The 19,763-nt window shown below is 37.7% G+C and overlaps 1 pseudogene across 1 annotated transcript; it reads right to left on the bottom strand.

The window, feature by feature from the left end:
- Nucleotides 1–223: 223 nt before the first annotated feature.
- Nucleotides 224–436, bottom strand: LOC308247712 (large ribosomal subunit protein eL38-like; annotated as a pseudogene). The gene has a single exon. The product of its transcript is annotated as a large ribosomal subunit protein eL38-like (transcript).
- Nucleotides 437–19,763: the final 19,327 nt, after the last annotated feature.

Below are 19,763 nucleotides of genomic sequence, written 5' to 3'. Positions count from 1 at the left end.
TTATTATTTTTAATAATCTGTATTGTAAGTATTACATATATCCCCTTCCCCCCCCCACCTTGACCCCTTCTAGCCTGCCCCCACTCCCTGCTCCAGGCCTTTACCACCTTATTGTCTGATTATTCCCATTTAGAAGTTGACAATTCTGAGTCTTAAAGATATCACATAATTTTTTAAATTGTTTTTAATTTTTAACATTTTAATACAGATCAGTCTGTCAGGTTCATTTCAGCTCCTTCACTGCCAAACCTGGGGGCAGGGACTGCTTCAACTTCTCAGCCTTCTCTTTGTCTGTGATGATCGAGGTATAAAGGTATCTGCTGCATCGGACTTTGAACTTCACATTATCCTTATTTTTCTTGATCTTGACAGATTTGGCATCATTTCACCTGGCTGTGAGCTGGAAGTCCTTGATTTCCTCAATTTTGCGAGGCATGGCTACCAGGCACGTGATCAGCACAAGTGGCAAGAAACAAAGAGGCAAAAAATAATAATAATAATAACTACATAATTTTTTAAAAATAACAAGCTAGGATGTGTCATGATCAGGAACTTAAATCAAATAATTTTAATTTTTGTTGCAGAAATCTTTCTTCCACATATTTTCGATTCCCTGAAAGGCTGTTGAGATTGGTAGCTCATTAGTCCCTGCTCTAATAATCTCAGTAAGCTGTGATTTTAGAGGACTTGCACGTTTTTCCATAATATTGCTGTTCCTTCCTTAGGGAGTAAGGTGTCAATTATTTTATATTTTGCCACTCTGTCTTTATATGGTAGATCCTTTCATCCCTCCTTTTAAATTCCTGCTACCAATTTGCCGTGGGTTTGAAATCCAATCATTAAATGTTTAAAATAAGACTCTGCTGGCTGTGAGAGGTCATTTAAAAGTAATGCATATGAGCTTGCATTTTATAGGAGATATTTGGTTGCTCTTTATAATTTTTTCTGACTGAAAATCAACTCATGCTTATTATTTAAACAATAACAAAATGTAGAAAGGTTTAAATGTGAAGAATAAATATACCATCTTTCATCTCAGCAGCCAGACAACAGCTCAATATTTTAGTGTATTTTCTACTGTATGTGTTTATTATTATTACTATTAGTGGGATTATCTTTAATGTTATTTTTTTAATGAAACAGCTTGTATCCTGCTTTTTTTACTTAGCATTTAAATTGAAATATTTTCCCATGTCAATAAATAATTTTCAAACACAAGAATTTTAATTTTCATATAAACTTTATGGTAGAAATATGCCATAGTTTATTAAGCTATTTTCCTCTGTTCCACATAATGTTTCTATTACTTTCTTTTTTGGCTATAATTCTATGAAAATCATTTTTGTCCAATAAAAACTGGAACTTTGATTTCTAGTTGTGATTTCAAGGTCTAACTTTCTCAAAAATTAGGCACTAGATATATATAGCCAAATTCTTTTATCAACCATTATATAAAGTTATACTCACACCAAAATTAAATAAACTTTAATTATTTTAATTACTATTACTTAATCTATCTCTTATCATGCTTTTTCATACTCATGAAGGGTTGCAGGGGTCCTCAAACTACGGCCCACGGGCCACATGTGGCCCGCCAAGGACATTTATCTGGCCCGCCGGGTGCCGCTGCCTGTCCTGCTTAGCAGCAGTTTAGTCCCGGGCCCTCAGTGCACATAGGAATTTGTTCATAGTTTTTTTTAAACTATAGTCCAGCCCTCCAACGGTCTGAGGGACAGTGAACTGGCCCCTGTTTAAAAAGTTTGAGGACCCCTGGTACTGGCTCTATTCTAAATATTTGAGTTTGAAATTAAGTGTTGCTTAAAAAGTGAGGTATTACTACAAACTAAGGATGCAAGGTTTTCCTTCCACTATTAATTTTCATTATCTTTAAAATTCAATTGTATTTTTAATAATTATAAGTGATATTATGGATTCACACGAATACACAAAGGCTGGCATAAAGATATAGCTCCCCTCTTTCTGATTCCTCCCTAATTCTAAAACAGCTGTCTGATACTAAGTTACAATTGGTTTCTGTGCCACAGTGTGAACTTTATTTATCCATGCTGTTAGTGACTCTGCTAGAAGAAAAAAAGACTATTATAAAGCATAATCATTTGGGGGACCTAAAATAAACCCTAAGAAAAAGTCAACTAACATGCACATTGCTCAAACTATGTATTAGGATCTGTCTAAGGTTGTTCAGGCTACTGTAACAAAATAGCGTAGAATGGGTAGTTGATTAACCATCAAAATTTATTTCTCATAGTTCTGGAGGCTGGGAAGTTCAAGATCAAGGTGCCAGCATGATCACATTCTGGTGAAGTCCCTCTTCTTGGTGGCAGGTGGCCAACTTCTCACTGCAATGTTTCTGCCAAAACTATTATGTGTGAATTTATTAATCCCTCTTCTTCATCCCACTAACCAGTTATTGCACTAGTATTAAACCCTAGCTTAACATTCAAATTACTGCCACGGCATACATATTTAATTAGGGACAGGAATTGCCACCTCACACTGGAGATACTCATTTCCTCTTAGAGGATTCGTTCCCCCAGGCTGAGACAGACCTAGCCCCATGTGTAAGGAGGCTTTATCCTTATGATCTGGTCTCATCATTTTTTTCTACCCAAATCCTGGTACCAAGTGAATCCAGTGAAGAAATAGCAAGAACACTATTACAACAAAACAACCGTTCACTCTTTAGATCTATAAATTACAAGACCTGTATTCTTAAGCACATTCATGTTTTATACTCTCACATACATACTTCTCTTTTAAGTGATTATTTTTCTTTACCTCTCTCTTCCCTTTGAACTTGTGCACATTTTCTTGCTTCCTGTGACAGAGATATACAACCCCCCAGTCCTATAACATCCCCATGGTTAAAGTAGAGAATCTTAGAACTTCTTACTTCCTATGTTGAACTTCTTATAGGTTAAAGTAGAGAAACTTAGAACTTCTTATGTTAGCTAACTCTTACATAAATATAATATTAGTAAGTTGCAAGCACTTTTCTATGGAACATTATGAAGGAAGCCTATAAATTAATGCCTTTTTCATACTTGTCCTGAGTGAGGACAGACCGTGTATCTGTGTGTGTGTGTGTGTGTGTGTGTGTGTGTGTGTGTGTACACACCTACACATGCTTTGCTGGAGGTCAGAGCCTCTGCTTTGAAGGCTCAGATCTCCTCAACCACTCTTCTATGTTCCCCAGTTAAGCATGGTGAGTATGCCACAATAACCAGATTCTAGCATTCTAAGATAAATGCTTAAATGCTTCTTAAATGCTGCAAATAGATGCTTATTTCAATGATGTCAATAATAAACAATGTGTGCAAAAATGTTTAAGAACTGGTGCTCCTCTGAGTGTGGCTTTTCCTGGCTCACTTATAAAGGTTGCCTGTTTGAAGTATTTTATTTATTTTAAGCCAAAAAAAGGAAGAAGAAGAAAGGCTATGCTACTTTGACACAGTCTTTGGTGTTGTGCCCTTGACAAATGTGTGGCCACCTTCAATTTGATCCGAGTACTTCTGTTTTGATTTTCAATCCCATCTCTAAAAATAATTACCGTATTTTGCTATTGGTCTTACACTGACTAATTTTTATATAGCATATTGATTTCTAATTTTGTTCCTGGCAGTTCATCATTCAATTTGCAAGACACATCATTCTTCTGTGAATTGCAGTTCCACATTATCCATCTTGAGCCTTTATTCTAAGCAATGTTACCTCCCTTCTTCATATGGCAAGCCAACTTCTCTCCCTAAGGATTTATCTTCCTTAAAAATGCATATTTCTTCATGGTTTTTGTTGTTAATGAGGTATTAAACTTTGTTACAAGGCACATAGAAGGCACATACAAGGCACATGATTTACGAACTTAATTTTTGAGGAAGTGGGAACAAGTTACTCACCTAACCTTAGTACTTCACTAATGATTTAAGGTGTGTGCTGGGGCTGACCAGCAGACCCTGAGTGACAGATGAATGATTAATCTGACACAAGTTTCTGTGAAAGAGAGGGCTAAGGGACTGCCTGGCTAAATGAACCAGACAGCCCCATTCACCTGCCTCCTTAGGCTCTTATTGTAGCAACAGCTTGAACTAAAATTAACCTCTAGATATGATCAGCAGGGTAAGTATCCTTGAAAAAACACATGCATCTGCAGTCTCCTTTAAACAAGGACATTTTGAAGTCTAAACATAAAGATTCCAGTAAAACACCTGGGGGCTCAGACTTGTTTGGAAAAGTCAAGGCAGGGTCTGCCTCCTTTGGCAAGAATCCCCTGGAGGCCTCCGACCTTTTAGAGAGTCCTCCTTACAGACTTTCCAACCAAGTCCCGTGCTTCCCTTACAGGTTTGTATTCTATGAAGGAGCCAAAATCAGAGGCCCACACTCCATTTTCATGGGTTTTCCTCTTCCTACATCACATATGGATTTATATTAGCACTGTGACATCTGCTTCTCTTGAATGAGAAGTAAAGGAAGAAGTGATAAATATTTTGAGCCAAATACAGACGAAGCAGAGTCAGAAACATAGATAGATGACCGGTGTTTTGAAAGATTAAGCATCTGTTACAATTTTTCTTGGTTTACAAGAGGCTGAAGCAGGATTTGATTGTCAGCTGGCTCTTCAGGCCAAAAGAAGGCTTTCCTCAGGATCTGGTGGGGAGAGAAAGGGAAGAAAGGAGGACTTGTACTTTTTAAGGAATATTCCCAACTCTCAGTTAAGCTGAGTCAGCAGAATCCTACAGCTCTCCTCACCTGGACTCTTCCTGCCTTTACAAGCCATTGTGCACATCACTCCCACAATAATCTTTTGAAGTCACTCCCCTACTCAGGAACTTGTAATGGATGAGAATAATAGTATTAATGGCTCACATTAGCAGAGAGTTTTTCCATTTACCGAGTGCTCTCACATGTATCATCTCATTTCCTCCCAACAACAATCTCTGCGTACTTAGTAGATCTGGTCTAAACTCCTTATCCTTAGCACAGATTTAACACTTTCTTGACTCTTTAGCTGTTTTTCTCTTCTCCCAAAGGAAGTTGTCAGCCTCTTCTTTACTCCCAGACAGTAACTGTTTTCGCCTTCAAGGATTGCCACTTGCACCCTGGTCGGGTAGCTCAGTTGGTTGGAATGTCGTACCTATATACCAAGGTTTTGGGTTCGATCTCTGGTCAGGTTACATACAACAAGAAACCCAGGAATGCATAAATAAGTGGAACAACAAATCTCCCTTCCTCTCTCTGTCTCTAAATCAATGTTTTAAAAAAGAATTCCCATTTGCATTTGCCCCTGCTCTCTGCCTGCAAATGCTCCAGTCTCCTCCTGCCTCCTTGTGAGAGCCAGGAGGAGATGCCGGCTGGTGGGGGCACCCTGGTTTCTGAGGACAGTGCCACAGATTATCTACCCTTTCTGGCCTTGCTTCACCCACTTCTCACATGAACATACTCTACAGTTTCTACCCACTCCCATGGGATGACCCTTTGTTAGTAAAGTGATGTTTGGCATAGAAGTTCGAATCCTGACCCTCATCTTCATGTCATATTATTTTGGGCTCAGTTTGCCTGCTGATTCAAATTGAGCATTGATTTTACCCACAATAAACTCCTCCCTCAACCACTCTACATAGCTCTGAAAAGTTCTTGCTAGAGTTCCATCATTAGAAAATATGACATGCCCAGTAACTTTACAGAAAATTCTGCAGAAGTACTTTTGCATGTTTATTTTGTATTAACTTCACTTTCTTTCTGGAGCAGCCTTAAAATCATCATCATGGTTTCATCTATCCTCTTAGCCCTGACAGTCTGATGGGGGTAAAAGTTAAGTCAAGCCAACTTTCTTAATCTCTGTAAACGTCAACATCTGTATGAAGATGCCTCGTTTCTCAGTCTCTCTGGTAGCCCGATGGTAGGTCAGATGAAAGCCAATGTCAAGATTTCTTTTCTCTATAAAAATTTAGCTTCAGTATTCACTTCTGGGACCTGTCAAAGTTCAGAAACAGCTGAAGTCACTGAAGTAGCAATTAGGAAAAGTACATTGTGCACACACCAGAAAGACAGTGTGCAAACTGGGAGCACTCAAACCAAAACATGGAATGTGTCTCAGGGGTAATTGTTATAAAGAAGCGTATAAAGCAGTAACTGAATATTCTTTATAGTTATTAGTTATATCATCAGGATCTTCTTAAATGATAGAGAATCGGTCAATGGTTTCCTTATATCAACCTTGGGAAACAGTGAGTTCTGCTTATATTTCCAGAGGCATAAGCAAGAAATGTCCTAGGTCATTTGTAAAATAAACTAAGTTAAGCTTTGCTTGCATGATTTAACTGGTTTTGTCTGCCCAGGAGGTTTTCAAGGCTGGTCTCCCTTTGCATTTTATTTTAACAGAGCTTTCAGACCTTTATGAAGTGATCTGTGGATTGTACTTTCTCTGATTATTCAAATCATGTGTTAAAAGTTCATAAAAATAAATGTCTAATGACGTTAAAAAAATACTCATCATCTCAGTGTTTCTATGTGGAAATGACTTCTTTTTTTCTTTTTTTCTGTTTGTCTTTCTTTTCACCAGCTCTTGGTTTTCCACTTTAAAGTCTCTCTTTCCTCTTCTCTATTTTTCACTTTCTCTCTCCTCCTTTCTTTTCCCTTCCTCTATTTTCACACTCATTTATTAATTCCAGTAATTAGAATTTGTCAGGTAATTTTACCATAATGTAGTCATATCTTAATACCAAAGCACTCTCTCACATTTCTTAAGTCTGAATGGAAAAGCTCTGGATAATAAAATATGACTGTGTATTTTTTTTTACCAAGACGCCACCCTCAATTCAGCAACAAACCCAACCAGCAACAGCAATTTTGGGGAGCTTGGCAGAATTTATAGTCACCTGTCAGGAGAAAGACTTCTTTAAAAATGTACCTCTGTCCTCCCACCAACACGTCCTTCTCTCTATTTCTACTCATTGCTCTCTTTTGCTGTGATCTTTGCTGATCACTCTGCTCTACTAGAATTGTTGTTGCCCATTATTTGGTGGAGGACCTGTCCTGTCAACCCCATACTGTCATAACATAGCACAGAAAAACAAACAAACAAAAAAACAAAACAAAACAAACAAAAACAATGAGCAACCATCATTACCAAAAAGATCTAGCATAATTTTAATCCATGGAGATCTATAATCCCACTCTTCCAATCTCTTCTTCATCCTAATTTTATGATTCCCTTTACACCCTAAAAACAACCATATCCACATCTTCCCTAACCTACATCAATGTTGACCAATGCCTCTTAATCTCAGCTTCACTTATATTGGCCTTGGTGTCTTATCTGGGGCTGTGACCTAGACAGGACCCTGAGGGTTATTGAGCTCCCAATCATCGACCTCTTTCCAGGCTGAGGATGCTGATCTGTGCATTTACCATGAAACTGAGCACCAGAAAATCAAGATGCACTCAAAAGAACTGCTTGGGCATCAAACATAAACCTTTTCTACCCCCACTATATAACAATAGCCCAATCACCTCCTGATAATCAGGATCAATAACACCTGCCAAATTGGGACTCCTTTCTTTCCTAATATTCCCTGGGAACTTTGGAGCGCCCAGGCAGCAGTTGAAAAAGATGGTGTTATACCACTTTCTGGCTTCTCTGGTTTATGATGAAAAATCACCAGCAATTCTAATTGTTTTCTTTTTATAGGTAAGTTATTATTTCTCTCATTGCTATTGATAGTTTGGTGAAGTGTCCATTTTCTAATTGGATATTTTCTTTTGCTTATTGGTGAGTTTTGAGAATATTTTATATATTCTATATTGTGTGTTTTTTTGTTTTTAGTTTATGGAAGTTTGACTATACGGAATCTTTTTATGAATTTCTTTGATTGATCCTATTGGGAATTTACTAAGCTTCTTGAATATCTAAGTTTATGTCTCTTGATTATTAGGGGATATTTATAGCCATTATTTCTTTCAGCATTTTTCAGTCCCCTTTTCAACTTTTCTTCCAGACTCTGATGACATGAATGTGAGAAATTTTTGTATATTTCCTTAGGGATCTGTTTGGGTCCTTTAAAAAAATCTATTTTCTCTGCTATTAAGTTTGGGCAGTTTATCATATGATTTTATTTATATGTGGAATCTAAAAAACAAAATAAGCAAACAAAGCAAAAACAGACTCACAGACACAGAGAGCAGACTGGGGGTTGCCAGAGAGGAGGGGATTTGGGGGACTGAGTAGAAGAGGTGAAGGGATTAAGAAGTACAAATTAGGCCGAAACCGGTTTGGCTCAGTGGATAGAGCGTCGGCCTGCGGACTGAAAGGTCCCGGGTTCGATTCCGGTCAAGGGCATGTACCTTGGTTGCGGGCACATCCCCAGTGGGAGGTGTGCAGGAGGCAGCTGGTCGATGTTTCTCTCTCATCGATGTTTCTAGCTCTCTGTCCCTCTCCCTTCCTCTCTGTGAAATATCAATAAAATATATTTTTTTAAAAAAAGAAGTACAAATTAGTAATTACAGAATAGTCAAGGGGATGTAAATTAAAGCACAGGAAATATAATAACATTGCAATAACTATGTATGATTCCAGGTAGGTACTGGAAATATTGAGGGAACACTTAGTAAAGTATATGGTTGTCTAACCACTATGCTATACACCTGAAACTAATACATAGGAATATTGAAAGTACACTGGAATTGAAAAAAAAAAAAGATTGGGTAGTTTCTTTTGTACTGTTTTTTTTTTTTTTTCTTTTGACTTCTATTCTGCTTCTGATCCACTGAATTTTTTATTTCAGTTATTGTATTTTTTATTTACAAAATTTTCATTTAGTTGTTTTTATATCTTCTGCTTTCTTTGCAGTGATTTTCTATTTATTTGTCAAGATTCTATGTTTTGCCCTGACCGGTTTGGCTCAGTGGATAGAGCGTCGGCCTGCGGACTGGAGGGTCCCGAGTTCGGTTCCAGTCAAGGGCATGTACCTTGGTTGCGGGCACATCCCCAGTGTGGGGTATGCAGGAGGCAGCTGATCAATGTTTCTCTCTCATTGATGTTTCTAACTATCTATCCCTCTCCCTTCCTCTCTGTAAAAAATCAATAAAATATATTTAAAAAAAAAAAAGATTTTATGTTTTTTCATTTGGTTAGAACATGCTTGTTAATTTCTTGCTGAAAAATCTTTTACTGGCACCTTTAAATATTTTAGCAGATAAGTTTAATATCTATGTCATCTCAATGTTGACATCTATTGACTGTCTTTTTCCATTCAAGCTGAGCTGTTCCTGGTTCTTGGTATGATGAGTGATTTTAAACAGGACATTTTGGGAATTATGAGACTGGAGCTTATTTAAAGTTTCTATTCTTAACTGGCTTCTTTTGACACTGCTCTGGTCAGAAGAAGGGTCATGCCATCTACTTACTGCCAGATGGAGGTAGAAGTCTAGGTTCCCCCTGGCCTCTGATGACACCACAGGGGCATGAAGGGGGAAGGGCTGCTCTTATCATCAGACTGGGGTGAAAATGAAAGCACTGACTCTGGACTTGGCCTCTTCTGACACTAACCCAATGGGCAAGAGAAGGGGTGACTCATTCTAATGCATAAGGGAGAGCAGACCCTTCATGGATGAGGGAATTCTCTGCCTCCTACTAGTGGAACACAGGTTTTGAAATATTTATAAATCTAAGGTAGCCCATTTCTTTCTGAAGTTTAACTTATACAAATGTGTGCACCCTAGCTAATTTTTTAATATTCCCAGCTTCTAAATATGGTATGTGTTTGTTTGCTTTTGCTTTTTCAGTAAGTCCATGAAGATAGGTAAAAGAAATGACCACAGGTTTTAAGAGATGAATATGGCATGAGGATGACTCTTCACTGGCATAAGTGTCAGTATCCAGAAATAACACCACTGACTCAGCAATTTTTCTCAGAAAAGACAATAATGGAGGCATGATAGAGACATAATTATGACAGTAGCATGTAATGTACTTATCTCTTGTTCATTAAATTATATATTCTTATATAACATTATCCTTGTTTATCAGTTGAGATAAAAACAATGCCAATATTTAAAAGGTATGAAAACATTTTATCCTTATTTGTTAAAATGTAAAGAGAATACATTCCACATAGGACACACTCAAATTGCCTCATCAGGGCAATGAGAAAATAATCCAGTACCAAAACATGTGCTTGAGAAGCATGAGCAGACTAAATAATCAGTTAGCATACCTGAATCCTAGTCTCCATGGTCGCCGTCTTCCTCTAGCAGTGTGATGACATTGTTAAACCTGTTTCTTGATCCATAAATGAAGAGCTTAGATTAAAGGAGCCAATGCTTATACAACTCTAATGTTTTATACTTCAAAGAAAGGATAAAATTACTATATTTAAATATATCAGTGAAGCTTACCTCCAACTACATCCCTGTGGAATACAGAGTTAGACCTTGTTTTCAGACTAATAAAATATTTTGTACTGTAGTGGTGAGGGGCCATTTGCTTCATTCTTTTATCAGTTCCTTTCATGATTGTATCAGGTTTCTCTAGAGAAACAGAACAATAAGTGACAGATAAATAGATAGGAAGATGATAGATAGATGATAGATAGATAGATAGATAGAACTGGCTCACATGATTGTGGGCACTGGAAAGACAAAATCCAGAAGGCGGGCAGGTGGCTGGTAGACCAGAAACTCAGACAGGGTTTCTATGTTACAGTCTTGAGGCAGAATTGCTTTTTCTGGAAATCTCAGTTGTTGCTCTTAAAGCCTTCAGCTGATTGGATGAGGCTCACCTACATTATCAAGGGTAAACTTCTTTATTTAAAGTCAATTGATTGTAAGTGTTAAATCATATGTACAAATTGTCTTCACAGCAAAATTAGAACAGTATTTGACCAAGAAGTGGGCACCATAGCCTAGCCAAGTTGACACATAGAATTAACCAGAGATAGTGTGTAGTAAATATATACCAACTAGGGACACAGTTCATGAATTTGTGCACCTTGTAAGGAACTGTAGGCCACAAGACTTCGGTGGGCACAGGGACGGGTCTCAGCCCATCCTCCACACCCTCGCCCGACCCCTCCCACCATGGCCCTGGTCCCCTGCCTGCTGGCAGCACCCCTCCCACCACTACCGCTCCCACGTGCTGATGGCACTGGCCCCACTCACACCCGCTGATGGCATGGAGAGATTGGGGCTGGTGCCAGCAGCAGATTCGAGCGGCGGCTGCTGCTCTGATTGCCCCTCAGGAGCAGGGGGAGGTGGAGAAGCCCTGAGGGGCGATCGGGGCCAGCTCCAGGAGCCAACAGTGGGTGCGAGTGGGGCCAATGCTGGCAGCAGGTGTGAGCACCAGGTGGGACCATGTCACATGGGAGCAAAGAGGCTCACCCCGATGACAGCGACCAGAGCACCGCCTTGGTCTGGCACCCCCACTCACCTGCTACACCATCCCACTGCAGCCAATGTCTGCCATGTTCCACACGCTGCTGCCTGTTGCCGACACCCGCCATGCTCTGTGCACACCCCCTGGTGGTCAGCGCACATCATAGTGACTGGTTGTTCGGTTGTTCAGTTGTTCCACCATTCGATCTATTTGCATATTAGGGTGTTATATATATATAGATTTAGTACCTAAAATGAATCAGGAATCATTCTTCGTGCTTTGAATAAGAAGTCAGCTGTAATCCTCAAAACTATCTTATGAATTATCTGTGGTTATTTTCACTTGAGGCATGAGGGAATTTATTCTCTGGGGGGGGGGGGGGGAAGGCAAATATCATAAAGCCAATTAATGGTACAGTCAGGATTGAAACTCAGGTTTAGCTGACCATGAAATATGTCAAAATAAACACTGCGAAAAAAAGTCAGAAAATTCAGATTCATATACTTCTACACTAGCTTTTAAACTTGAGGCATTTAACAGTCTTCATATATATAAAGAAAACCTTGAATTGGATGTTCTCTAAAAATATTCCTTGATTCTATTTTGGCACTGGATACGTGTCTTTCATTTAGAATACATTATTGCCTTTGAAAGGGTAGACATTTCATTAGTGTTTGGGCTGGGCTGTTCTCTTGAGCCATATAATGATTTTGTGCTGGTTGATTATTCCATTTCAACAGAGAAGAGACAAACCATTATGAAGAATTATGAATCTATACCTTGGAAGAAAATACGGTGAGTTTTGTTTTGCCTATCAGCATTCCCATCTGTACTTACATTGCAATAAAACAAAAAACAATTGAATGAATAGGGAACCACAGGAACTGAAGCAAACAGTGAAGATGGCTGATGCCAGGCAATGAATTTTGCAGACCTTCACTCAACACCTATCTTCTCCCTAGGTGGCTTGGCCCAGGTCCTACTTACCTCAGAAACAGAAAGTAAGTTTTTAACACTATTACCTCCTGCTAAGCTCATGTAGTTATGCAGGAGCAGGCTGGATTCTTTTTGTCTCATTCATCAACTCCAACACTGTCATCTAAGTTCCTTTTGCAGAATCTTTATTACTGCCGATGATGTCAGAGAAAAGGAACATAGCTTGATTAATAGTTTGCAGGTGCAATTTACAACACTGGCAGCTAAAAATGATCTTTTGATTTAGAAACTGAGAACATTCAAGAGAAAAGTCACACCTTTGCTCAGAACTTTGATTTTCAGAGGTTTAACAAATCAGCTTCTGACTTTTACCATACTCCTCTTCTTTACTGCATCGTTAATAATGAAAAATAAAGAATTTAACATTTTTGTCTGACATTTTTCCCTAGGGGATCTGAATGAAGCTGGATTTTTTTCTTATTTATAGTAGAAATAACTAATGTTCCATAATGACCTGGTAATAGGTGCACATCTTATTGGAGTGAAAGTCATTCAATTATCTGCATCTCTTCTTATGCCATTGCCTTTTAAATAGTCATCCAAATGGAAAGGCACCTGAAATGTTACTTTTAAGTGGGAAAATAAACAAATATTAAAAGTGTTATTTTTAAAAAGAATTCCTGGGTATCTCAACATCAACATGTTATTAAAAGTGTAAGAGACATGTTGAAAGAAAGATAATACTTAAAATATTTGTACAGAATCCATTCATTTCTCTAATTTTATTTTCTTTGTTGACTAATTACCCTTACCCCTCATTTGAAGTTAGCAGAGATGCTTTCTCATTTTCATTCAACTGACATTTTTTGACTGATATTCAGATGCTCAACTTTAGCAATCTGGAGTAATGGAGCATACTTCTGATAGTGTCAGAAATTTGTAGTATATATTAGAGAGGGTAAACTTGCAGAAGACATGGACAAAGTCCAGTAGTTATATCTGCTTCTGTGCATTTGAGATAACCGAATCTTCAGAATTCTCTCTATTATTATGTGGCACCAATACATTAATGTCCATGGTAATTTTTAAAATATAGTTGCTGTGCCCTTGGACTTACCCTGCACAAGCTTTTAGCACCTCAATTCTATAGATATAATCACTGATAACATTTGCCCAACTTTGAGTTAACTTTTTATTAGGATTTTCCATGGTTATTTTACAGTTAACAATGTTTAAAAATATATCCAAAAATAATCTCTCTACATTTATCTAGGTCATAAGCCAATTGGAAATATAGCAGATGTGCCTCTCAGTTAACAGACTCAGGTGTGCAGAAAATTACGTCTATATTCCATTACTTCAACCTAATTTTGAGCCACTGCCCCACTGGGTTAGTGATGACATTATTCTTAGACTTGGAGTGGGGTTAGGTCTGCCCTGCTGTCTCATGCCTCCAGTTTTGTCAAGGTTTGGAGTGGCTTACCTAGTAAAGGAATTAAGGGACAGGGGGCCAGCTAGTTTTCAAGTCACTGATCCTCAGGTGAAATGAGACATAAACCATCACCGAGGCATGAATTATGCCTTTGGTGACTTACCTAAAAAATCATCACCATACCCAAGGTCATCTAGGTTGTTTTCATGTGTTAGCTTCTAGGAGTTTTACAGTTTTGTGTTTTATATTTAGATCTGTGGTCCAATTTGAATTAATTTTGCAAAGTTGTGAAGTCTATGTCTAGATTAAATTTGTTTGTTTTTTGCTTGTGGAGGTCTAGTTTTTCCAGGACCATTTGTTAAAAAAAAAAAAACAACAAACAAGCAAACTGCCTTTTCTCCATTACATTACCTTTGCTTTTTTGTCAAAGATTAGTTGACTATGTTTATATGGGCCTATTTATTTCTGGGCTCTCGATTTTGTTCCATTGATCTATTTGTCCTTTTTTTTTTTAATCCAAAATGCCTTATTTTTATTTTCTGGTTTTCTTTTATAGACTAGGACCTTGATCATGAATGTGTTATCATTATGTCTGCATTGTAAATGGCTCACCAGTTGTCAATTCTAACTACACACAATTAAAATATCACTATCCATATTCCTTAACAGTCTGTCCTTACATTTTACATTTAAGACAAATGCACATCCAACCTCTTAATGTTAAAATCCACATTATCAATTTTTTTTTGCTAAAGCCTACTTCTATTTTTTGCCTTTTATGAATCCTTGGAACCCTCATCATACTAGTGTAACAATTACCGGAAAGTGGTCAGTCTCACCAATGCCATTGCAATGTTTTTTCATCTTGTGGTTGTTTCTATTAGAACTTTGCTTTCTACTGTTAGACATTGCAGTAATCTTCTCACTCCTCACATTGTTATCTGCTGTGATCACGGTAACAGAAGAATCTTGCAGATCCTTATGGCAGAATTTTATGCATTGCCTGGCAAAGTTCTATGCACCTACTAAGAATTGCTTATCATAAGGATTTAAGAAGATCCTTCACTAGATTTAATTTGGAGATTCAGGCTCAAGTTCAAGTTTTGCTAACAATGATGTATATTTTTCAGTAACCTGGAAAACCTACCTAACTCTGAGAAAGGTATCTAACTTTTTTTTTGCATCCACGTTTGAATTTTCTTTAACAAGCAGTGCAATTTTCAGGCTTTGTCTTGGCTTGTTCAAAAGACTTTGCAAGGATTATATATGGAATATATATGCCAATGTGCTTTGAAAATTATTGTGCAAATGTTGATAATTCATTTTGATCACAAAGACACAGCAAATGATATTATTGATTCAGTCGTGTAGAGATAATTAACGACATGGTGTTTGAAAATGCTTTAACTCTTCCGCCATATTCATTTTTCCTGTTTCTGAAAGAATGAAATGCTGCTAGGAGAGATTACCACAGGAAGCAGACCCTTAGAGACTCCTTCTTGCTCCATAAATATTCTACTCCTCTGAGATCTTTTCTGAACTCCAGAATATATTATAAACATTAGAAGATATTTGTTCCTCTAGAGAAATGAAAGCTGAAATTTAAACACTTCTAAATGAATTAGTGAAAATTAAGAGACATATTGTTTTACTATTTCAGCAGAGCATCTAATAAAGACTTCCCTGATAAGGTGTTCTGTAGGAACTTCAAACACAACCTCCCTCAGTGGAGTTATTACACCCTGTGGCTTATCCAAACTACTCCTCCCCAGAGTGCCAAGTGAGGTTCGACTCCATTCATTTGCCTGCTCAAATAATAAAATTGCCAACTCACCCTGTTTCTCTTGTCCCTCTCAGAATTCTCTTGAATTGGCCTCTTTCATGTTCACTGTCATTGCTCTTGTTCAGACCCCAACAGTCTTAACCAGACTATTGCAGAATCTTTTGGGCTCTTGGTCACTATGCCCCACAGCCTATACCTCCCATCTATCCTGTCAGAGAGACCTTTGCAAAAATAAACAAACATAGAAAAACACACAGATTCAGATATATCCCTTCCTCCTTTAAAGAAATCAATATTTCTCCCGTTTCATTAAAATAAATGTAAGGCTATTTACATCAGTTAGCATGGTTTTTGAGACCTGTTTTCAATCTAGTTCAAATAACTTTTCAGCAATCCCTCAAGGATACTTTCCACACTCAATCTTCCCTCAATCACATTCCACGTGATTTGCTATCTCCCAAAGAGAGACTTCCAGAGCGCTCTATGTCAAAATAATTCTTCCACTCTTTCTTCATTCTCAGTGAGGGTGGGAATTTCACTATTTAAAGGGGTGTTGAAAATTCTAAATGCATTTGGAGGAGGGTCTGAATACTGTATCTTGAGGAGTGCTTGAAAAACAGGGGTTTTGGTTTTTTTTGGGGGAAAGGGTGTTTACTCATTTACTCTAGAAACAATAAAACATGGTTTGATGACCACCTTTCAATATTTGAAAGATAACATGAAGTAAATGGAGTAGAATCGTTCTTAGTGGTACAACAGGACTTGAACAAATGATTGGAATTTATAGAAATGTAGTCGTTCAATGAGCTTTTTAAAAACAAAAGTAATTAAATTGGCATTTAAAATATGTTTATTGCTAACTTAGTCCCTTTATATATAGGATTTCTTAAATCCTCACTACTCTATAAAATTTTAAAGAATATTTGCTGATAAGAACAGAGGCATTCAGAAAGGTTTAAGCAACAGAGCCAGGATTTATGTTCTAAAATGACTCCCTCAAAATGAAGTGTGTTTTAAAAAATTATATTCTTATTGATTTCAGAGAGGAAGGGAGAGAGAGATAGAAACATCAATTATGAGAGAGAATCATTGATTGGCTGCCTCCAGCATGCCCCACACTGGGGATCAAGCCGGGCATGTGCCCTGACTGGAAATTGAATCATGACCTCCTCCTAGTCGATGTTCATAGGTCGACACTCAACCACAGAGCTACACCGGCCAGGCAAAGTGTGTGTCTTTACCACTGTCCTCTAAGTACCTTGCATGGGAAAAAGAGCAGCTAACTGCCCATTTATTAGAGATATGATAAAAGGAATCTCTGCATTCACTGAAAGTGAGAAATATCTGCTTTAGAAAAGAAAGTATTAATTTAAAAAAAAAGTATTTACTTCAACATTAGGATTTGATAATTTAATTGACCTATAAGGTTGATATTAGTAAACATCTCTTTACATTTGGGAGTTGTTTTTTCCCCCAAAGTACTGTTAAAAGTGGCCATCAAATGAAAGGAAGCAAGCCTCTGCTCTCTCCAGGGAATATTAATCCAAGGTAACTGATGAAAGTTTTTTTTTTCCTGTTTCTTGCTCCCACACACCTTCCCAAGGTCTTCTGGTAGAATTCACTTTAGGATATTAATGGCAATATATTTTTATGACATCTACAGTGCAGAATTAGCCTCTATAATGGCACTTAGGCACCTTGCTCATAAAATTCAGCACTCCAAACTACATCATGTTCTTTGGTGGCCTCTACATTGTCTACTGGAGTCATTTCCTAACTGATAAATTCTTCTTTGTAATGGAACTTGTCAAAAAGGCTTACATAGCTACTTCAAAGTAAAGAAAAGCTCCTGGAAAGACATTTTATTTGTTTTAAATTGTTTTGCAAGTTTCACAGTATACAAGTAAACATATGAATGAGAGATCATTTTCAAAACAGAACAGTATAAAAAATTAAGAGGCTAGCTATTTTGAACACTCATCTTAACTATAGTCATGTTATACAAAGTAGATTTGACAACAGAAACAAAAAAATAAAGTGTGTGTGTGTCCATTCAGTATTTTATAAGGTTTAAACAATATAAAAAATGTTCTATGGTTTTTATAACATTGCACTTTATAAGTGGATGTTCTGTCTTCATACGCATAGAATCATTTTCCAAGTAAACATGAATAAATAGTAAATTCTTTGAGATGCTAAGCAACTTAGAAGTACACTTTTTATATTCACTCAAAAAATATCCATTAAAGGTCCAAGAATATAGCTCGAAGTGGAGTGTATAACAGTTGATTAAACTGAGTTTGTCTTCTTTAGGCACTTTTTCCAATATTTTCTCAACTTCATATACTATTCCATCTATCACTGCTAGCTTGATCCTGACCCTGACCAAGCAGCATTTCAGCATTGGCAGCTATGCTACGCTAGATTGGTTAACGTCTGCTTTAGGTTCTTCTTTCCCTTCTGAAATTTAACAGCATTTGAATACAGTTACCAGCTCAGCTTAAATTCCTTTTGTTCACATTTAAATCATTTCTGATTTGTTGGATCAAAGCTTTGGTATATGATGGCAAATCCACATTTTTCCCACAGGAAAATAGTTACCTAGGACATTTCTCTGGGGGAATTTTCCAAAAAGATATTAATAATTTGGTGGTATAATACTATTTCTTAGAGACCTAAACTTTGACACATAAGCCCTTCAGCCTGCTGAGCTTCAGCTGGAGGGAGACAGAGATAGTGTTGGAAGCTAAACACAGCAGTACGTTTCGTGATCATCAATATTTTAGAAGAAGGAAAAGAAAGAGTCGTTGCTGCAGTATCCAGCATGGTACTCACTCACTAGGCCTGAGATAAGTAGGCAATCATCAGAGAAGGTTCAAAATGCAACCCCCAATTTGATATATTTGAAAGCAAGTGTGGAATACAATGGAGACAGTCACTCACAAATCACACTCCTAAATGTTCTGAACGCCTTCAGAACTGCTGAACGTTATATCACAATACACCAGCAACATTACCAATATTCAGTATTTAAATCATTTCCATGTTATATACAACATTTAGCAGAAACAGATTATTGAAGTACTCACTCAATGCACAAAAATTTTAAGGATTTTTTAATTAAAAGAAAAACCATATCATGAATAATTAAAGTTTAAATTCAAACATGATTAAGTTGGAATCACAAGTAATTATAATTTATTTAACAAAAATAAAAAGTGTTGATTTGGTGGTATTCAAGAAAGAGGAAATGGTTTCTGCTTTCAAGGAACCTATAATCTAGTGCACATTCCCGGGTTTCAGGCTCTATCCCCAGTGTGGGGTGTGCAGGAGGCACCCAATCAATAAGTCTCTCTCCCTCACTGATGTTTCTTTTTTTTTTTTTTTTTTTTAATATTTTTTATTGATATTTTACAGAGAGGAAGGGAGAGGGATAGAGAGCTAGAAACATCGATGAGAGAGAAACATCGATCAGCTGCCTCCTGCACACCCCCTACTGGGGATGTGCCCGCAACCAGGGTACATGCCCTTGACCAGAATCGAACCCGGGACCCTTCAGTCCGCAGGCCGACGCTCTATCCACTGAGCCAAACCGGTTAGGGCCCTCACTGATGTTTCTATCTCTCTCCCTTCCTCTCTGAAATCAACAAAAATATATTTTAAAAACAAACTATATATATCCTATCTAATAAAAGAATAATATGCAAATTGACCATCACTTCATGACAAAGATGGAAGTGCCCACAGCCAATAAGGAGGGAATATGCAAATAATGTGACAAAGATGGTGGCGCCCAGCCCCGGGGCGAAGGCAGGAGGCAGTGGCCAGAGTGAAGGCCCAGGTCCTGGGTGCCAGAGGGAAACCGGTGCCAGCAGCCAGGGGAAGGAAGGCTTATTCTTGCACGAATCTTCATGCATCGGGCCTCTAATATATATATATATATACCTGTCTAATTATGAAGATCTAGATGAGTTCAAAAATTGAGCTCTTTACCATCAGGTTATGCCACATATGAGCTGAGGTAAATTACCAGGCTAATTTTATTACAAACTACCAAGCCTAAAGTAGTAGGGTCAATTTTGTAAATCTGAACCTACCCAGGGCAGAATAGCTGGGATCAGAGAAGGCAGTATATGGCTCTCAAATTGCACATTTCTTTCACTCTCTATTAACAAAAGAAGAAGAGCAAGGTGAAGCAGGGGTCTCAGGAGCAAACAAAAATA

This window comes from Plecotus auritus (assembly GCF_963455305.1).
Source record: "Plecotus auritus genome assembly, chromosome: 4".
In the NCBI taxonomy this organism is placed as follows: domain Eukaryota; kingdom Metazoa; phylum Chordata; class Mammalia; order Chiroptera; family Vespertilionidae; genus Plecotus; species Plecotus auritus.
This window is presented reverse-complemented; position numbering and strand designations above follow the sequence as displayed.